Below are 9,949 nucleotides of genomic sequence, written 5' to 3'. Positions count from 1 at the left end.
AAGATTGGAACCATTTTAACCGTGGGATATTGGTGATAGGTAAGATCTCTGCTTGCTTTTGGTCTTACGATCTTTAGAAGTCATAACGTCGTCATACATCGACAAAAAAAAAAAACCTTATAACTAAATGTATTTAAGAAAAGCTATAATGGAGAGCGGGAGTGGCTGCTCCACACCGATTCCTTATCCTATGTTAAAATCTGGCTCGGTATAGATTTTCACTACAAAGGTTTTTGGTTAAAAATTTTCCTTTTTAATATTTTTTATCGCAATTAAAAAAACAAGTGAATAATTATTAGAAAATAATCACGTATGATTGAAATGCATGAATTGTACCATATACTCGATAGATTAAAATGTTTTTCAAAGTTACATCTAGCCTGATAAAAGTTTTAAGCAGAGATAGAATTATGCTTCAAAAAAAATAAAATAAATAAATAATAAAATAAAACTTTAAAGAAACATAATTATTGTCTGATATCTCGGAGAGATAAGATGATATACAATGATATCAAATATTGTACCGTTTATCTACTTATACAAACACACTGTAATAGTTGCTCGATTTACTTGTGTTATTGCCATACAATGAATTGTTATTAGACGACCTGTAATGAAGTGATGGAAGAATTTTATCTCCAATTTCTTCAGTTTCAACTAACAAAAAACTACAAGACAGTCTGGGAAAAATAAAATTGAAATAAATCTATTGGTATATCTATCAACGTTCAGAAAGTTACAGTAACAACAATTGGCTTAGCAGACCTGAAGATTCAACCATACACCATCAATCGCTTCATACATACCTCCGTCAGCCGTCGTCTCTGTGATTGTGTGCATGTTCCGCAATTCCGCTTGTTTTGATCTCAGGAATTCTAATGAGACTGATTTTACTCTTACTTCCAAAAAAACAATGAAATAAAAAAAGAAAGAATTTGGGATCTGAAGTAACGTATAGTTTAGATTTCAGAGATGCAGCGTATGTGTCGGAATCCCATACTGACCTTCGTGGAACAATAAAACACTATTGAACAAAAAGAGGATATTTGCGTCATTTCGAAGGACGGACTACCATTGAGGCTAGTCCCCTGTCTGGTGCTTACATCAGCAGTAAGTTGGAAAATAGATTTTTTTCTTTATGAAATGTATGCATGCTGAATAACATAAATATTCGTTACACTCTCTTGAGTGTAATTACTCTCTATTACTCACATGAACCAGGTATTTGGGACTTACATAAAGTGTTTTAACCGTATACGAGGTTTCGAAAATTATGAATGTCATTAAATTCGCAAGAAGTATACCTATAGTGTATTTGCATTTCATGGGTCAGACACATTCAGTTTAACTGGTAAAAGAACTAAAGAATGAACTTATTGTTCATGACATCGTTTTTAAAATTCAAAATAGTCATCTATTTCAACTTGTTCCCGTATATGAGTTCTGAACAAACAAAAAAAAGTTTACTATCACTAAATTCATGGAAAAGGTCTGAGGGGTAAACCAAGGCTTACGATGGGGGTAAGATATTTTCAGTGCTGAATTTGCGGATTTTTTTTTGATCTGAGTTTATCAAAAGAGACTATAAACAAGGAAATGTTGGTAACATCAGGTTTGAACTTTTTATTTCAATAAAAGTCTTCCATTATTTTAACAATACTCATTAAATACCTGAAAACTTTGAATATGGAAAATATTGGAGAAATTGGTTTTAATTTGAAAAACCTCTCAGAGGAACATTTTTCCAAAAAACCTAATTAAAAGTCAGTTTTAGTTTAGGCCTTTATAAAAAAAACCATTTGATTGTTTTATTATTATATAAAGTACAAAAAACAAGAACAAAAAACTGATAAGTGTCTATCACATGTAAGGAAACATGTATCTATCCTGTTAATGAAAGAAAAATTTAATTATATTATTTCAAACATTTTTGAGACAAGGTAATTATTTATTAAATAAATCAAAAATTAGTATCCAATTCTGTCTCAACACTTTATTTTTCACTAGTCCAACGTTTCGGCCATTCTAGCCATCTTCAAGGACATCTAAATATTTAACAGTTTATATTATATCTTTATTTTTAACACTTACAACAACATCATTATTCACTATATAATATAACATACCTTCAATACAATCTCTTCTTCACATTAATTTGAGGTTTCTTTTCCAGGCTATTCTGCCCAGGTCATTTTCTTTATTATAAGTTACAAGCCTATTCTAACAGTCATTTTTGATTTATTTAATGAAGAAAGAAAAATTGTTTATGGAATATGGGTAATAGAGGAACAGTAATTACCTATTTCTGAGTTAACTGAATCATTATTATTCAGTGTAGTATTCAAGGCTATTAAATATCTCATTCTATACAGCTATATAGAATCAGATATTTAATTACCATACTTGTGATGTTTGGTAACCAAATAAATGATTATGTATGAATAACTATATTTTTAAAGTGATTATAAATAAATCCATGTATTAGTTTCATTAAAGCGTTACGTCTGCTAGACTTCCTGAGAAATGTTCATCAGAAATAGATTTGGAACGATCAGTTCGTGATCCTAAATAGCACATCAGGCTTATATTCAGAAAATAGATATAAAGCTCTGTAGATTCCAAACCATAATAACAAATAAATAAGATTATTAAAACTAATTTTTGTTCTTAAAAACTTATTCAATATTTTATAAAAATAATCTGAGTTTAAAAGAAAAATTATTTGACAGTTTGACAGAATTTCTTTGGGCCAATTAAAAAAAAATATTAACATAAATTATGCACTTTTTTTTATTTAATAAGGTGAATTGAAAATTTAATTGGCTTTTCTTATATCTTTATTTATACTGATTAATAAGTTACCTATGTACTTATTAATTAATAAATGTTTAACTATAATATTTTTATTTAGCAAGTCATTCCTACAAATTCCACTTGAATTCACTGAAATAGCTTCCTCCTCACCAGTAATCCTTGTATTTACTTATAATAATCTCAACTTGAAATAATTGTATTTTATAAATAAGTAGATATCTTCTATAATTTTTTTTCTTTAATGGTTGTATTTATTTTAATAATATCCTAAATATATAAATTTAATGTAATCCTCTGTAGGAATGCTTGTAAATAAGGATTTTACATCTCGATTAAATATTTTAAAATGTTCATAAATTATGAAATAAAAATTCATTCAAATACATTGGTAATTTACATCCAGTATTCTTTTGAGAAAAAAAAAGAAAATAATATGCTATAGCAGAATATATGGTCTCCAGGATTGTGAGGGTAATACAGATTTTTCATTCATGTTCTAAAGTTTTTGATGCAATATTATAGCGTAATACAACTATTATTTATTTTATTGCATTTATATGTACATTAAGAGAAAGAATAATGAATTTCGTACATAGTAATTAGACGATAAAATGATACAGGTATTTTTGTTTCTATATACTTCTTTTATATTGCGCTAAGGAGATTAGGAGGGGACAAAATTTCTTTCGATTCTTGAAAAAAAAGTTGAGAGAGAATTGTCCAACCATCGATCCGAGTCCTTCAATTCCTACCTCTCTTCCCTTTCTACTCACAACAATTCCCCCTGGAAGATGACCCGAAGAATCCTAAAATCCAAACATATTTCCCAACCCCTCCGACGAAATGATAGCACATGGGCAGCATCTGACGAAGATAAAGCCGAAGAACTAGCCATTCACCTTTCTCACACATTTACTCCTCATCCTGAACTTCATACTGACCTAACTGAAACAATTGAAGAATACCTATCGTCATCAATCCCACTTTCCTTACCTCCTAGAGCAGTCACCCCTTCTGAGGTCAAATATCAACTAAGGATGCTAACTCCTCGTAAATCTTCAGAGTACGATCTTCTGACTCCTCAAATCCTTCCCCAACTTCCTCCCAAAGCTATAATATTCCTTACATATCTCTTTAATTGTATCCTAAGAACAACCCACTTTCCTCTCCTTTGGAAACATTACATTATAATTCTGTTTCTAAATCAGGAAAACCTCCTAATAATCCTGCTTCCTATAGACTTATCAGCTTACTTCCAATCCTCTCAAACATTTTATTAAACGTTGTTGAATCACAGAGTTTTCCCCCACATCAATTTGGATTCTGCCCTAGGCAATCCACAGTTCAACAAGGCCTCAGAATCGTTGGCATATCTCGTTAGCTCTTGAAAAGAAACAATACTGCTCGGATGTCTTTCTGGACATAGCGCAAGCTTTTGACCGGATATGGCATGCTGGATTACTTTTCAAGCTCTAATCCATATTACCCCAAACCTTATTCCTTATGAATGAATCGAAATTCACCCATGTGACTTTCACTCTCTGCCACAGCTTCTGTCCACATGCCACTTTTAATAACATTCCTCTGCCCAGATCCGACACAGTGCGATACCTTGGATTCATTTTAGACAAAAGACTCACCTGGAACCAACATACTAGACTTAAAAGACAAGAACTCAACAGACGATTCAGCCAACTATACCGACTGTTCAGCCGGACCTCTCATTTCTCACTAGAAAACAAACTACTAATTTATAAGACTTTTTGTTTTTTGGACTCCCTCCCTTGCCATTTCTGGCATACGGGGTGCGGGAGCAGTGGGGTAGTGCGCGCTGGGATTGTGCATGCCTCTGCTCCCAATGATCTTCGGTATCGGTATACCCTATACCTATGCTTGGATTCTTCTCGAAGTGCAGGCCTCCTCTTGTCGTTTCTGCACTCCTGGTACCTACGCCTGGCCCTGTAGTATTCTTTTTTTTAACTGGGTCAGAGCCGGCGTCCACCATGGAACCGGACGTACTCTCGCCCTTCGGCGTTGGAGGGTAATACTTGCCGCTTCAGTGATGGCGCCCGTAAGCATTGCCACTCTGCGATCAATCTCGGGCTCCTCATCTATCGGGGTCATCTCCTCCCATTCTCTGTCAGCCAGTATTCCCTCCAATTCACTGGAAAACGCTCTCCAGTTCGTCGATCGAGTCACAAAGCACTTTTCTACTTCTGGGCCACCGCCTTCCTCCTCCACCACACTTAATTTATAAGACTATACTCCGATCTATCTGGACCTACGGACTTGAACTTTGGGGAACAGCTAAACCGTCGAACATCAAACGTATCCAATCCTTTCAATCCAAAATCCTTTGTTAATGCATCCTATTACGTTTCCAACAGAACACAACGCCATGATCTACATATCCCTTTTGTCCTTGACCTCATACCAACCAAATTCTCAAAATTCCATATAAACCTTTCCAACCATCCTTATCCTTAATAGCCCACCTAGAAGGTTGAAACGACAGTGCCCAAGAGACTTATTGTAAAATAAAAATGGACAATTGGAATTCTAGCAATGGTCAGATTCTCCTCTCAAGTTGAGTGTTTGCGGCTTTAGGGCACTTGCTCAGCCTCCACTGGCTCTCTACCAGAGCTCTGCTCTACCCCTCACACCTGGGGGATAGAGTGGGCTCAGGGATCCTCAGGTCGATTGTGTAAATATTGTATATAAGAGTGTATGTGTGACTAGAGATTATATTATTTTACTCATACTCATAGTTTGATTATGTTCATTTGGTTTATCATTCTGTTCGTGTATATTTTAAGAGAGATTTTTTTTTCATTCGTTTATTTATTTTTATTCATATTTTATTTTATTTTAGTATGAATGTGATCCTTCATCATTACCTATTGCCCACAACTGTGTAATTGATTATAATATCTACCAATAAATAAAAAGCATGTAAAAAAAAAAAATCCTTTAAAATCTGTATGTACATAACTAAGTAGCAAGTAACTTTGTTTACTTTTCTCCAACGTTTCGGCATTAAGGACATAATACCGCATATATCCAAGTATTTAAATATTTTCCTTATCGCAGGCTACTATCCCTAAGTTCCTTTAAAATGTTTATATTTTATTTTATCACATTAATTATTTAACCGTTTTATTATTTACTCACTGTACAACTTTACAATTTATCTTATAGTATTATCTTGTTGTTAAATATAATTATAAATATTACTTGCTGATTGTAATAACTTTTAGAGATGCAAATGAAATAGTCAAATTAAAAAAAAAAAAAAAGGAAAAAATATTTGTGTAATCTTCCTAGCATAATATAATATCTATTCGCGAACAATCTGCAAGAAACATATTTTTTTTTTATTCATATTAATAATAGAATTCAATTTAGTAAATTTATGATATGGCTCCTCATACTCTCCACAGGAATCACGAATTTTATTGAATAACACAGACGAGATTTGAATACGTACGAACTTCCGAGCCCCTGGGACTGACCGTGAGTATATTTAACTTCACCTCCAACACAAATGGGCCTTGGTGATTCCTTACTAACTGGTAGAATTCCATTAGGCTGTGTTGTCACAATATTTTCCTCATATTTACTATTTACTTAAACATTAAAAAAAAAAATGATACTTTTATGACATAATTAATAAATGTGTAGATATTCATCTTGACGCATTACTTTATCCATACCAAAACTAAGATGACCTAATGCCTTTGGTCAAAGACATAATCCACGAGTTAACATTGATTACATTTTTATTAATTCCTTCATTACCTTTTCCTACAACTTTACATGCCCACTTCGAAACTTCCATCTCAATTTTATTTAACTATTGTCGTACCTAGAATTTGGAATCGGGTATTCGTCTGAATTCTTCATTCAACTTATCATTTGCGCAAAAATATATTTCGAACAAAGGTCTTTAATAAATTCTACAAATATTAGACTTGTTTCTAATAGGTAAAAAAATTATAACAGAAAATTAAACTATAGGGTTTCTTCTAAATATTCTACGTAATAAGTTATTTTCAACAAACTTAAGACATTGTTTCATTTACGTGAAGCGGCTGCATTTCATGACTAAAAAAATAGTAGAAATTATGATAGTTCTGTAAATTCTTATTTTAAAGATTAAGTATACCGAAGCGCTTTTAAAAATGGATACAAATATTTGATTTTTTCTAAAAGTGAAGAAAAAATTATAAATCGTTTAAAAAATAAAATTTAATAGTTATAACAAAAATATCACACTTTTTATTTTCTGTAAACTCGTACGTTTTACACTAAACATTTAATTTATTAAATTTGGGATATAAACCTGGAGAAATCCAATAATATATTAGAAAAAATAATACAGTCAGTAAGAAGTTTTGTGGATGAAATACATTAAAAAAAAGGATTTTTTTTCATCTAATAATAGTTACTCATAATTGCAATCCTGAAGAAATACTTTAAAAAGCAAATTGACTGTGAATTTTCTTTTTCATTTAAAACTGTTCTAATCATTAAACTGAATTCTTAAACAGTTTATATTTCAATTAAAGAATTTTAGTTTCTTATTTCCTTCTTATTCTTGGATTGGTATTAATAAAAAATCATATTTATGCTTAACTATTAAAGAATTTTAGCCAACTCAGTTGTATTGCACTCGATAGAAATTTCCACTCATTCCAGTGTCATATAAATCAATATTAAATTATAATCAATTTATTCTAATTTATAAGTTCTATGATAAATTATGATGTTCATATCTGTAAATGATTGAAATACCCTGCATGCCACCTAATTATCATACCTAAGTAAATTGTTACATACGATACCTTCGGAAACGATATTTAATACCTAATGTACACTCAATTACATATAGCATACCATGGCAAAGGGGTTCTTTGGACAAATATAATATCTCTGTTCTTTCTTAGGGACATATATAATATATATCCCAGAACAGTCGGTTAGAAACCGATGGAAATAGATAATAGCAATAGATTATATAAATACATAAATATACAATAAATGCAGATTCAGGAACTTCTACCATCCGTATAAATACGGCCCAAAGTTCAGTACAATCTACAGTTTGAACTATACTATTGTGAATAAAGTTTAGCATATTTAAATATAAAGCAGATTTAAATGATTCACGTATATTAATAAAGTCCTATTTCACGTTTTCTTTTACCCATTTCACGTGATTATTAGTAGTACCGCTAATCTAGCAAAAAAAAAGTAATAAACTTTCTTTATTCTTATCTGAGCCATAGGGACCATAGTAAACGTCATGATTACATAATACAATGCATATGTTCCAAACGATTAGGGAAAGTTACATACTATAATTTAATTCTACAAGAATTACCACTATAGTTATGCAATATAGAACTAGACAGACTAATATGAATGTTTGTAATTATCAATTTAATATAGATAGTAATTAATGAAATCTACTTTTATAATAAAATATCAAACTAGAACAATTTACTAAAAATCAAGCAAGTTTTTATTAATATATAAGTTATTTGTTTAAAAAATAACCAAGACACACAACTATGAAACACTAGAAATTTTGATTTTTTTTTTTCTGGTTGGCATTATAGACATTATCGATCTTTGGAACCAGACTTCTCCACGCCTGCCTATCTTGGACTACTACTTTCCAATTTGCTGCATCTAGATCTTTTGCTTCTTAATAAACTTTGTCTATCCATCTGATATTTGGCCTTCCACGTAATCTCTTGCCAACTATACTGGCATTCATTGTTGCGTTGAGGCCTCTTGATGGATTGCTTCGAAGCACATGTTCCCACATCTTAATTCTAATAATCCGTGGATTTTTTTCCTTCATGTCATGTCTCCTTCCTGGGTTAAGGCCCTGATCTCCGATCGCTCCTTTAATTTTACAGAGGATTTGCCGTTAAAATCTCTCTTTTGCTTTCTAAGGTACCTGTTAGAAACCCGATTTCGCTGCCACATATCGGAGCTGGCTTGTCATTGCTTTTTAAAGAATTTTTGGGATTTTAGTTTTCCTGACAAAGAAAAGAAGGCTTTCTCAACGCTTTTTATACCTTGGTCTATCTCAGTCCGTGAATCATTTATTGAGATTATTGTCGAGCCGAGGTATTTGAAACTGTCTACTTTCGGAAACGTTGCCATCCACGTAGACCTTACCGTTAGGATGGATATTTTGGCTTACAATCATGTACTTTATTTTATCTTGATTCGCAAAAAAATATCCTCTGTTTCTCTAATTAGAGTCTTTAGGAGATTCCTAGATATTGCGGTCCAAGTGAGGTTACTTCCTCGGATCGCAATATCGCTAAGATTTTATGTTTCATTTCTACGTGCACCCTACCATTTTCGCATGATGTTCTTCTAATAACTTTTTCTAGGGCTAAATTAAGAAGAATTGATGGGGGAAGAGTCCATTTCCATGTTTCAGAACTGTTCTGACTTCAAAGGCTTGTATGAGGACTCTGCATTTTAAATAGTTCACAAAATTTTTAACTTTGAGGATATTAAAGTAGCCGCAATAGTGAGGTTTTAGAGTTGTTGATTTTACAGTGTGTTTTGAAGTTTTACGTTCTATTAGTTTTTAAGAATCTTAGATATTTTATCAAGAATTAGGGTAACTCATTCTTACAAACATATGTGTGCACTCAAAATAAACTTCTAAAGATAATGGGAGGAAAAACAAAACAAAACAGGTGATATTTAAGAGAATAATACTACTATAATTTTGTGATCAGGCACTAACATTTTACGTTTTGGGGATGAAAAAAAATTGATATCCAGCCACTCAATGTGCAGTAAAGTTGATGTACCGTGAAAAACACCGTTAATCCAATGTTCATGAAATTTTCAGTAATTATGGTTATTTGTTAGACGTTTTGTATTGCTGCTTTGTTGATTAGCGGTACATATAAAAAAAAAATTATCTTTTATTTTACTATTTCCATAGATTGAACTGTGTTATTTTTTGGCAATCTTGCCAGCTTTAGGAGAGTTTAGAGAGGGGCACATTTGAGAACGATATCCTTATCTACGGTTATATCTTTGGAACTCGTCCGATTCAAAATAAAACCATAGTATATTTTTTGTCAGATGGGATATA

This window comes from Halyomorpha halys, unplaced genomic scaffold, assembly GCF_000696795.3.
Source record: "Halyomorpha halys isolate HHAL.00 unplaced genomic scaffold, Hhal_1.1 Scaffold800.1, whole genome shotgun sequence".
In the NCBI taxonomy this organism is placed as follows: Eukaryota; Metazoa; Arthropoda; class Insecta; order Hemiptera; family Pentatomidae; genus Halyomorpha; species Halyomorpha halys.
Note: the sequence above shows the minus strand (reverse complement) of the source record.